The sequence below is a fragment of the Orycteropus afer genome, unplaced genomic scaffold (genome assembly GCF_000298275.1).
Source record: "Orycteropus afer afer isolate SDZICR_OR568_19922 unplaced genomic scaffold, OryAfe1.0 scaffold00275, whole genome shotgun sequence".
In the NCBI taxonomy this organism is placed as follows: domain Eukaryota; kingdom Metazoa; phylum Chordata; class Mammalia; order Tubulidentata; family Orycteropodidae; genus Orycteropus; species Orycteropus afer.
In genome coordinates this window covers 205,459-218,219 of record NW_006921862.1, presented here as the reverse complement: position 1 = coordinate 218,219, position 12,761 = coordinate 205,459, and the positions used below count along the sequence as shown (strand labels likewise).

The window sequence follows — 12,761 nt, the reverse complement described above, 5'->3', positions numbered from 1 at the left end:
TTTAAAAATCATTTGAGTGGCAACAATATCATTGGGATTTATATAAAACTTCTCAAGATCTCACTTTTAAAGATAACATTATTTAAATATCTCAATTTGGGCATATTGATTAAGATTACAAGTTTTATTCCCATGTAATCACATCAAATATTGATCATTGAAATCTGTGAGATTAATGAATGCAATAGTAAATATATAGCATGTGGAAATCTTTCTGTATGAAATATTTGATTGGTGTGATTCTTGTCCATATGGAACCCCAACCAGATTCCCTGAATAAGTGTGTGTAACAGAATTTATCTTGAACATCATTCCAAGCATCATTCATGAGTTCATGTACCTTCCAAGGTTACAACTATAAACTCCAAGGTGATTTTAAAGTCTGGCACATTACTGGTTTTCATTCGGATAGTCTGGGCTTGCCAGCTATATCTGCTACATGAGGACTTTGCTTGGAAGAGAAAGGAGTTGTCAAATAGGGGACAGAGATAATGGTAATGGTGTTTGGCTGATTTCTCCATCCAACTTGAAAGAGTCCTGCTTAGACAGTAAGGACTCCTAGGATGATTTTCCAGTAGCAATCTGTCAGTTTGTGGTAGTGTGGTGCCTTGTGTATTGCTATAATTCTGGAAGCTATGCCACCAGTATTTAAAATACTGGTAAGGTCATCCATGGTAGACAGAGCTTCCAGACTAAGACAGACTAGGAGGAGAAGCCTAGCAATCAAATCAGCCAATAAAACAAAAATCAGCCAATAAAAAACCCTGTGGATCACAACCAAATGCTGTCTTGTATAGTGATGGAAGTTGGAAGGCACTCAAAATACACAGTGGCTACAAAAATGGATTCAGGCATTCCAAGGATCATGAGAATGGCACAGCATCAGGCCATGCTTTGTTCTGTTGAGCTGACTCAATAGCAACAAACAACAAAGGATGATTCTAGGAGACCTGAGAATAAAACAGAATGGGTAGATAGTTGCCTGTCATCAGTCCAGGGTTTAGAGGAGCAGACCGGGGACTCCAAGTAAGTAGACACATGTAGACCGTGAGAAGGGCTTCTCCTGGCTGGCCTACCATGCTCCTGGAGCAATGGGAAATGGGACAGGCCATACTCCTTACAGTGTCACATGAATGGTTTTCTCTCACCACACTCTGCCTCTCCACTTCCTCTTCTCCCTGTCACATCTAGCAGCAAATTTATTTTTTCCACAATGTTTTTCAGACAACATTGCCAACCTAAAAGATGAATGGTGGGTACTGATTAAAAGAGAAAGTTCTGTTAGCAGCTTTCATTTGGTAAGATTTCTACTATGGTTTCAACTTCAGTGTTTTTTCCCATACTAGTATTTTTTAAAGTGTGGTTCTTAACCTGATTGAATTAAACACTTGCTCAAAATATTAACCGAAAAGAAAAAGAAAAAGGCACTACTTTAAATTGTATAAGTGAGCTGTATAAATAAATTCTATAAGTGAGTTTTAAAAATATAAGTCCTGATTCAATTGTGTTCATTTTTACATAGGATCATTCAAAAAGGGAAATGTTTAGGTGCTACTTCTGCATAGTTAATGCTGAAGCACAACTTTAAAATTCTAAACCATAAACCAAAATTCATGGATCTGTGTTATTGTTGTTAGGTAACACTGAGTCAGCGCTAACTCATAGTAACCCTGTGTACAACAGAACAAAACACTGTCTGGTCCTATACCATCTTTACAATCCTGGCTATATTTGGGCTCATTGTTGCAGCTACTGTGTCAATCCACCTCACTAAGGGCCTTGCCCTTTTTCACTGACCCTCTACTTTATCAAGCATCATGTCCTTCTTCAGGGACTGGTCCCTCCTGATAACATGTCTAAAGTATGTGAGACAAAGTTTCACCATCTCTCTTCTAAGGAGCATTCTTCTAGCTGTACATTCTCCAGGACAGATTTGTTCATTCCGGCAGTCCATAGTATATTTAATATTCTTTTCCAACACCATAATTTAAAGGCATCAATTCTTCTTTGGTCTTCCTTATTCATTGTCCAGCTTTTGCGTGCATATGAAGTGATTGAAAATACTATGGCTTGGGTCAGGTGAACCTTAGTCTTCAAAGTGACATTTTTTGCTGTTTAACAATTTAAAAAGGACTTTTGCAGCAGATTTGCCCAATGAAATACATCATTGATTCCTCAACTGCTGCTTCCATGGATGTTGATTGTGGAACCAAATAAAAAGAAATCCTTGACAACTCCATTCTTGTCTCCATTTGTCATGTTGCTTATTGGTCCAGTTGTGAGGATTTTTGTTTTCTTTACACTGAGGTGTAATCCATACTGAAGGTTGTAGTCTTTGATCTTCATCAGTAAGTGCCTTCAAGTCATCATTTTCAGCAAGCAAAGATGTGTCATCTGCATATCACAGGTTCTTAATGAGTCTTCTTCCAATGCCACATTCTTCTTCACATTGCCCAGCTTCTCATATTTTTTGTTTAGCATGTAGATTGAATAAGTACGGTGAAAGGATACAACTTTGACTCACAGCTGTCCTGATTTTAACCACACAGTATCCCCTTGTTCTGTTCAAACTGCCTTTTGGTCTATGTACAGGTTCCTCATGAGCACAATTAAGTGTACTGGAATTCCCATTCTTCACAGTGTTATCCATAACACTGTGCTTAGCAAAATTATTATTTGGTACAGAACTGTAAGGAAACATTGTAAACCTTGACAGAAGCAAGAAAATAGATTGTTTTCAGTTCCAGTGTGGATGATAGTCACCATCAGACTTGCCATCTGAAAGTATTTTATTATCATAATAGTACTTTATCATGTGCTATCTTAAGCACTTTACATATTTTTTTTTAAATATATATTATTTTGGTCCTCTAATGCCACTGTAACAGAAAATACCAAAAATGGGTAACTTCAAGACACAAGAGTTTATTCTATTACAGTTTTGGAGGGTAGAAGTCCAAGTGCAAAGTGCCAAGCTCTGGGGGCTGGGTGAAAGCCCCTCAACCTTGGGCTTCAGCTCTGCCTCTTGCTTTTGGCCCACTGGAGCTAGAGGTGTCTCTTCACTCAGGCAACTGCTCGCTGCTGAGGTTGACAACCCCAAGGTTGACAAATAAAATGACACAGTCCCAATATTACCCAAAACATGGCAAGCCACTACTTCAAGTCCAGAAATAGTCCCAAGATCAGCAGGAAGCATGGTAGGCTGTTAAATGAAGACTTGGTAACATGTAGGGTCCAAGCATGCCATAAAGCTGCAGACCATTCCCAAAACTTTTCCTTAAACACTGGAAGCAGATCACATCCCTAGAGCAGCTACTCAACTGTTTGTGGCAGATCCCACCATGGAGTTGGTTGCCAGTCTCCTCATAGGAAATAACTACAACCAGCTGCCCAGCCACTCAAAACCAGGTCCAGCCATGTTGACACATAACCTTAACTACCCCTCCCCACACACAGCAAAACATATACCAATTCAATAATTTCTATATGTACAGTTCAGTGACATTGACTACATTCTTCAAATTATGTAAATATTCTCACCCTTATTTTCCAAATTATTCCTCCCTCATTGACGTAACCTCACTGGCCCCTTAACTTCCTATGTAACCTTGTGCGTTTGTGTTTTCAGTTTGATCCTATACACATAAGCTCTTTAAAAGAAGACATGCTCATGGCAGGCAGTCTTTTTTTTTTTTTTTTTTTTTAATTTTGTTTTGTTTTGTTGTCTCTTCCTGTTCTGGAGTTACGATTACATGTAGGTTATTCCTCTCTGTGGTATGACACATGAATCTTAGGCTTTCTTAATTTTTATTGTGATTTGGGTGAAAGTTTACAGAACAAATTCATTTTGCATAGAGCAGCTCACATACACTTTGTCTCATGACATTGACTGCAATTTCCCACAATGGGACAGCTCCCCTCTCACCTTCTCCCCATAGTTACCTCTTCCCTGTGTCCTTCCCTCCCATGTATTCCTGCCCTGCCCTGAGCTATTTCCCTGTGCATACACAGCCCTTCTATTCTCCAATGACTGATCTCTCCAAGGAGCGTATCTCCATAATGTAAATGTTGCACTCATATGCCTATCTTTTGTTCGACTGGAAGCCACAGGAGTGGGTTCAATTCCAGACCTCAAGGGCAGCTAGGGGCTATAGTCTCAGGGGTTCAATCAGGCTCTATCAGACCAGCAAACCTGTTCCCTTCTTTTTTAATGAGTTTGAGTTTTGTTGCACATCGTTCTCCCACTCTATCCAGGATCTCCTACATAGATCCTCCTCAGATTCATTGCCTGTGGTAGCCAGACACTAAACACCATCTAGTTCTTCTGGTCTCATACTTGTATAGGCTGAGGACTGCGTGGTGTACCAGTCACCTGGACTAATTGTTTCCATGAGTCTTTGGTTTTCTTCATTATTCTTTGCCCTGGATGAGGAGAGACCCATCGTTGCATCTAGATTTCTGCTTGCAAGCTTTTAAGATCCCAGTCGCTACTCGCCAAAGTAGGATGTGGAACAATGTTTTTGTGTAGAATGTTATGTCAATTGAACTTGATGTCCCCTGCAAGTATGGTCCCAAGCCCACAGGTCCAACTACTTCTTCCCTCTGGGTAACTGGCTGTGTCCAAGAAGTGACTACAATCTTGTCCCTTGTCAGCTTTACTATATACCTGGAAATTCTTACAGAACATACAGATACACTTGTAGAAACATTGTCTGCCAATCCTATACAAGGTTATGGGCATACTCTCCCCTCTATAAACATACCTAATCATTCAGCCTTTCCACTCATCTACCACCTGTAGATCAATGTTTGCCATCACTAAAAACGCAATAGTGAAAAAGGGTTCATCTTTGTTGTCTACCTCCCATGCACCACTCTATGTCTTCCTCTTCCTCAACGCCATCATGTTGATCACTCGTGTTTGGTACATTGCCCTTCCTTTAACCTAAATCAATACTTGTCTCTACTTATCTAGCAGCATTTCCTACCCTCCTCTACCATCCCTGGTAACCAACAAAGAAAATTCCCTTCCATATATAAATCTTTCCTTGACTTTTTACAGTAATAAACTAATACAATATTTGTCCTTCTGTGATTGACTTATTTCACTCAGCACAATGTCCTCCAAGTTCATCCACATTATGTGATGTTTTGCAGATTCTATGTCATTCTTCAGGGTTGGATAGTATTCCATTGTGTGTATGTACCATAGTTTGGTTATCCATTCTTCAGTTGTTGGACCCCTAGGTTGTTTCCATTTTTTTTGCTATTGTAAATAGTGCTGCAGTGAACATGGGTGTGCATATATCTGTCTTGTCCTGGCTCTCACTTCTTTAGGATATATACCTAGTAATGGAATGGCTGGGTCAAATGGTACTTCTAATTACAACTTTTGAAGGAGTCACCATACTGCTTTCCACAGTGGTTGTATCATTTGACAGTCCCACCAGCAGTGTATGAGAATCCCAAATTCTCCACATCCTCACCAGCATTTGTTATTTTCTGTCTTGGTGAACTTTGCTACTAGTGCTGGGGCAAGATGGGATCTCACTGTTGTTTTGGTTTGTATCTCTCTAATGGCAAATAATTGTGAACCTTTCTTCATGTGTTTGTTGGCCACCGGGATATCCTCTTTGGTGAAGTGTCTATTCATGTCTTCTGCCTGTTTTTTAATTGGGTTATTTGTCTTTTTTTTTTTTGTTGAGATGTTGGAGTTTTCTATAAATTTTAGAGATAAGTCCGTTGTCAGGTATGTCATTGCCAAATATTTTTTTCCCAATGTGTAGGTTCTCTTTTGACTCTTTCATAGAAGTATTTGGAAGCACATAAAAATTTAATTTTTGAAAGATCCCATTGATCTAGTTTATCTTGTGCTGTTTGTATATTTTGGGTTATGCCTGACAGTCTATTTACATCATGGCAGACATTCTTTACTGATTAAGCTAAACTATTTGATTTAAAGAAGACTTCAGAGGATACTTTTAAGATTTAAAGTTATCTCAGGACAGTAGTTTCAGATGTTCATCCAGCCTCAGTGGCTCCAGAAAGTCTGGATTCCATGAGAATTTGAAATTCTGTTTTGTATCTCCCCCTTTTGATCAGAATTCTTCTGTAGAAAGCAAAATATAGCTGGGTGCTATTCAGTTCTGTTGGTCTCATGGCAAACCAGGCAGTAAGCACTTTGTTGTTGCTGTTGTTGTTAGGTGCCACTGAGTTGGCTCTGACTCATAGCAACCCTGTGTACAACAGAACAAAACACTGTCTGGCCCTGTACCAGCCTCACAATGCTTGATATGCCTGAGCCCATCATTGCAGCCGCTTCAGCAATCCATCTCCTTGAGGATCTTCCCCCTTTTCTCTGACCCTCCACAGTACATTATATAAGCACTTTACATACTATAAATGAGTAATAACCTTCATAACAGTCCTATGAGGTAGACAGTGTTATCCTTATTTAACAAATGAAGAAACCGAGGCACAAGGAGGCTAAAAGACTTGTCCCAAAACAGATACAACTGGGAAGTCAAGAATCATGACTCAAACCCAGGCACTGTGCTGTATATATGCATTCTTTACATGTTCTTGATCTAGAACTCCTCTTCTAGAATAAATGAGAGCTGATGCTATGAAGTGACTGAGAATACACTTTAAAGTAGGACTCTCCAGGCCTAGCATCCTCTCTGCACCAGAGTTTTTTTTTTTTTAATCTTCACAGTGGGATGGTATTAGTCCCCATCTCACACTACTACAGACTGAACAAGATAATACACCAAAGTCTCTGAGAATAGGACTTCACACATGGCATTGTGTTAATAAATGTTAGCTTTTGTTATCACAATAAATATATTAAGATCAACTTTAGTATGTGAATTGTGGAAGCCTAATTTCTTGTGATAGATGATGAACATTTATTGAGCAGGTGCTTTTTAGAGTTTATCTCAGAATAACTCAGTAAAGTTACTCTTACCATCCTATTTCACAAAATTTGAGGAAACTCAAGCTCCAAGAATAGATATTATTTTCCTATTATCAAATAGGCATGCATTCAAACCTAAGGGACACACAGCCTCAGTTCCTTCTATCACCCCACCTGAACTCCTAGTTACTGTCTTGTCCTAAATACCAGATTTGATTGGACAAAACCCATGTATTCATCAAAAATCACTGATACAAAACAGAAGGGAAAAATTCATATTAAACTTGTGACAGTATAATGAGCATAGTAACAAATAAAAATTATGCTGCTTTGTGCTACCACCAACTAAGCCCCATAATAAAACTATACTGATAATTACCACCACTCATCTGTCAGTTTGTTGTACTCTGGTGGCTTGCATGTTGCTATGATGCTGGAAGCAATGCCACGATATTTCAAATAGCAGCAGGGGAATCCATGGTGTTCATGGGAATAATCATTGAGATGTTTCAAAAAATGGATGTAGCACTGGATGTGCTTATTCATTTATGTCAAGGAAATTGGAAGACAGCTACCTGGCCAACCAACTCGAAGAGATGCATATTTTTGCCCAATGCAAAGAACAGTGATCCAACAGTATACAGCAATTATCAAACAATCTCATAAATATTACATACAAGTAAAATTTTGTTAAGATCATTCACAAATGGTTGCAGCAGTGTGTTGATAGAAAACTGCCAGAAATTCAAGGCAGATTCAGATGAAGATGTGGAATGAGATAACACTGTCAATGTCAGATGGATCTTCATTGGAAGCAGAGAATATTAGAAACATGTTTACCTGTGTATTATTAACTATGCAAAGGCATTCCACTGTGTGGATCATAACAAATTATGGACAAAATTGTAAACAATGAGAATTCTAGAACATTTAGTCATGCCCTTGAGGATGACAGACCAAGAGGCAGTCACTCAAACATAACAAGGGGATACCGTGGGGTTTAAAATCAGGAAAAGTGTAAGTCAGGGATATATCCTTTCACCATACTTATTTAATCTGTATGCTGAGCAAATAATCCAGGAAGCTGGACTATATGGAGAAGAACTGGCACCAGGATTGGAAGATTAATCAACAGCCTGTGATATGCAAATGACACAGCCTTCCTTGCTGAAGGTGAAGAAGACTTGAAGCACTTACTGATGGAGATCAAAGACTACAGCCTTCAGTATGCATTACATCTCAACTTAAAGAAAATGAAAAGCCTCACAAGTGGACCAATAGGCAATATCATGATAAATGGAGAAAAGATTGAAGTTGTCAGGGTTTTCATTTTATTTGTATCCATAATCAATGCCCTTGGAAGCAGCAGTCAAGAAATCAGACAAGGTATTTGTTTGGTTATCTAGTGCCACTCCAATAGAAAATACCACAAACAGATGGCTTTGATAAACAGGGATTTATACTCAAAGTTTAGAAGGATAGAAGTCCAAGTTCAAAATGCCAGTTCTAGGGACTGGGTGAAGTCCCCTCAACATTGGGCTTCAGGTCTGCCACTTCTCCCACTCTACTGAAGCTGGAGACATATTTTAACTCAAGCAACTCCTGACTGCTGAGACTGACAACCCCGATGTCAACAAGTAAAATGGCATAGTCTCAAAATTATCAAGCAACACAGGCAGGGCACTAGTTCAAGTCCAGTAACAGTCTCAAGACTGGCGGACAACGTGGCAGGCCACTGAGATGAAGACTTGGCCAAATGCAGGATCCATATGTAGCAAAAAAAAAAAAAAAAAAACTCGGACCTTTCTCAAAGCTTCTTCATATACACTGGAAACACACCACATCCCTTAGGCAGCTGCTCAGCTGCTCCAGTAGATTCTACCATGGAGCTGATTACCAGTCTCATCATGGGGACTAACTAACTACATCCAACTGCCTAGCCACTCAAAACCAGGCCCAGCCAAGTTGACACATAACCTTAATTACCACAGTATTGCACTAGGAAGTCTGCTGCAAAAGACCTCTTTGCAGGATGCAGGTGTGCCAAAAGCATGACCCCTTCCTCAAAGCTGCTTCTTATCCACTGGGGCAGACCACATCCCTAAGGCAGCTATTCAGCTGCTCCACCGTAGATTCCACCATGGAGTTAAAGAACAAAGATGTCACTTTGGGGACTAAGGTCCACCTGACACAACCCATGGTATTTTTCAATAGCATTATGTACATATGAAAGCTAGAAAATGAATAAGGAAGACTGAAGAAGGATTGATGCATTTGAATTTTGGTGTTGGTGGTTATACCATGAACTGCCAGAAGAACAAATAAATGTCTTGGAAGAGGTACAGCCAGAATGCTCCTTAGTAGCAAGAATGGCCAGACATTACCTCACTTACTTTGGTCATGTTGTCAGAAGGGACGAGCCCCTGGAGAAGGACATCACACTTGGTGTTTTGATTACTTCGTGCTACTCTTAACAGAATAACACAGGTGGATGGCTTTAACAAGCAGAAGTTTTTTCTCTTACAGTTTTGGAGGCTAGAAGTCTGAGTTCAAAGTGCCAGTCTCTAGGGGTTGGGTGAAAGCCCCTTGACTTTGGACTTCAGCTCTGCCTCTTGCTCTTCACCCACTGAAGCTGGAGCCTTTCTTCATTCAGGCAGTTTCTGGCTGCTGAAGTTGATGAAGTCAACGTCAACAAGTAAAAGGGCACAATCCCAATATTACCAAACCACATGGCAGGCCTCTTATTCAAGTCAGACAACACAGCGGGCTGCCGGATGAAGACTTGGCTTCATGCAGGGTTCAGGTGTGCCAAAAGCTTCACACCTTCCTCAATGCTGCTTCTTATATACCTGAAACAGACAACATTTCTAAGGCAGCTACTTAGCTGCTCCAATAGATTCCACCGTGGAGTTAATAACCAGTCTCACATGGGGAATAACTACATCCAGCTGCCCAGCCAAGTTGACACATAACCTTAACTAGCACACTTGATAAAGAAGGAGGTCAGCAAAAAAAGGTGAACATTGGATTGACACAGTGGCTGTAACAGGCTCAAGTACAGCGAAGGTTGTAAGGATGGTCCAGGACCAGGAAATATTTTGTTCTGTTGTACGTAGTGTTGCTATCAGTCAAAACCAACTCAAGAACACCTAACAACAAGAGATCATCTAGGAAACCTTGGTTGATAGAGAAAGTGGCAGCTGAGGCTCCTAACTGAGGGAAATCGCTTCTTGAATTAGTGCTTGATCCTTCTTCACAGGGATATTAAACCTGCTTTGTCAGTGGAAGATGTAAAGCCCAACAGCTAACCCACCACTTGGATTGTTGATGATCCTATAAAACTCTCTTAAGACAAGAACTCTACATTCTAGTCCAAACCAAATGAATATTTTCTGTTTGTTAACCTACAACTTCAAGGGCACTAAGTCATCAGTTTAGAAAGATTCTTTTTCTCCCCTCTTTTGAAAGTTGTTGTTGTTGTTAAAAGTTGTTGTTATGTGCCGTCAAGTCACACTTGACTTATAGCAACCCCTCCTTTGGTTTCCGAGGCAGTATCACCAAAGTAGATTGCCCAGTCTTCCTTCCAAGGAATGGCTGGTGAGTTTGAACCACCAGCTTTCTGGTTAGCAGTCAAGTGCCTTAGGCACTATGCTACCAGAGCTCCTTAAAAGTTGTTGTAGTTTTGCTAAATGGTCAAAGGGAATGTCTGCAGATTTCTCTAGTCTTTTCCTATTTTTCCCACCACCTCTGTGCTTTTACTTTCTATCTTACCTGTTTACCTATGGCACCTTAAATTTCAGAAGCAGCAGAGTAGTGGTATAGGGTAATTGGAAATACATTGGTTGTGAATTTTACAGAATTTGGTTCAAATCCCACCTCTGCTATTTACTGAATGAACTTGGGCAAGATACGCAATCTTTCAGAGTCTTAGATTCCCCATCTAAAATGGAGATAATACTAACTGTCTTATTTTGTTGTCTGGAGGATTAAGTGTTCTGGACTGTAGTTGGCATGCACTAAATGTTAGGTGAAAACTGTCCCAGCACCCTGCCCCATTTTTAACAGTTTATGAAAGAGTAATTTGAAGGTTGTGTCTGTGTTTTATTTCAATAGTTAGTTTTAATGGCTGTCTTAGTCTCATATCTGAAAAAGACACAACATGCCATGCCATTCCTTTTCAATTTGTCATTCCCGATACAGTAGCTCATATGGTTGTCTGATTCAAAATGACCAAAACCAGTCCATTTCACCTCACTAATGCCGAGGATATCAATCTTTATGCTTCCACTTCATTTTTGACAACTTGCAATTTTTGTAGATTCATACTCCATACATTTAATGTTCAATTGTTAATGGAACTTACAGTTGTTTCTTCCCATTTTGAGTCATGCTACATCAGCAATTGGAGGTCCCAAAAGCTTTACTCCATCCAGATCATTAAGGTTGATGCTACTTTGAGGATATGGCTCTTCCCCAGTGGTATTTTGAGCACCTTCCGACCTGAGGGGCTCATCTTTTGGCACTATACAGACAACATTTCAAGGCTATTCTTAGTTTCCCAGTACCATATCAAATAGTGTTTCACTGCTATTTTTAAGGTTTTCCCTGGCCAATTCTTTAAAAAGTGGATGGCCCCTTCCTTCTTTCTTAGTCTGTCTTAGTCTGGAAGCTCCACTGAAACCTGTCCACCAGGGGTGACCATGCGGGTATTTCAAATACTGATGCCATAGCCTCCAGCCTCACAGCAACATGCAAGACAGCACAGTACAACAAACTGACAGACAAGTGGTAGATCTTTAAATATAGTAGGTGTAAATACAGTCTTAGGATAATTTCCCGTTTGGGAAGTCAACGTCTTGTCAGGTTTGGCTAGAACAGATTAGAGCTTATTTTAGGGGTGAGAAATGTCTGAGCTCCCAGCCTTTTCCTTATAGTAGACTTGGGTTTGTATTATTTGTGTTAACTTCAATATGAAATTTCTTTACATGAATCTTTTTAAGCCATTTGTTCATGTCATGATGGTTGTTAGAGCAACGTAATATCTCTATGATCTGTTTACTCATTATATCAGCTGCGTAAAGCCTACCAAAAAAAAAAAAAAAAAAAGCTCTGATGTGTTAAATGAACAAAAAGTACAGATAACATTAACAACCCTTCTGAATTGTTGTCCTCCTATTCTTCCTTCAGAATTCCTCTCCAACCAAGTGTAGCATGTGCCTTCCACACCAAGCTGAGTAAAGAATCTATGATACTCTTATATTCAATATTAGTAAACCTTAATTTATTTCCTATTTTAGATAAACAACACATATAAATACAAATTTTAGAATTTTCTTTCTACTGCTCAATATATCATGTTGCATGGTCCATTTTAAAGGTAATAAACTAGATAATTTTTAGGTTCTATTAATGACTGTTGTTGTTCATTGCTGTTGAGGCAGCCCCCTACTCATGACAACCCTGTGTACAATGGGATTGGACCATTGTGATCTAAAAGCTTTTCATTGACTTACTTTTGGAAGTAGATCACCAGGCCCTTCTTCCTAGTCTGTCTTAGTCTGGAAATTCCACTGAAACCTATTCAGCATCACAGCAGTACACAACCTCACTGACACATGAATGGTGGCTGCTCATGAGGTATATAGGCTGGGAATCAAGCCCAGGTTTCCTGCAAGGAAGGTGAGAATTCTACCACTGAACCACCACTGTCCTCTTATTGTGTATATATAGCCTCTACTATGTCCTACTTTTGAATATTTCTACTGCCAATATTCATAGCCTACTTTGTTTAATATTCTTTTCTGTCCTAGTGAATGCTTCTGTCATATCCTACAACATCCCCTCC

General features: G+C 39.6%; 1 protein-coding gene across 1 annotated transcript in view; it reads left to right on the top strand.

Moving 5' to 3' along the window:
* Positions 1-12,761, top strand: part of GHR (growth hormone receptor) — a 223,299-nt gene that overhangs the window by 131,200 nt on the left and 79,338 nt on the right. The gene's annotated exons all lie outside the window — the stretch shown is intronic.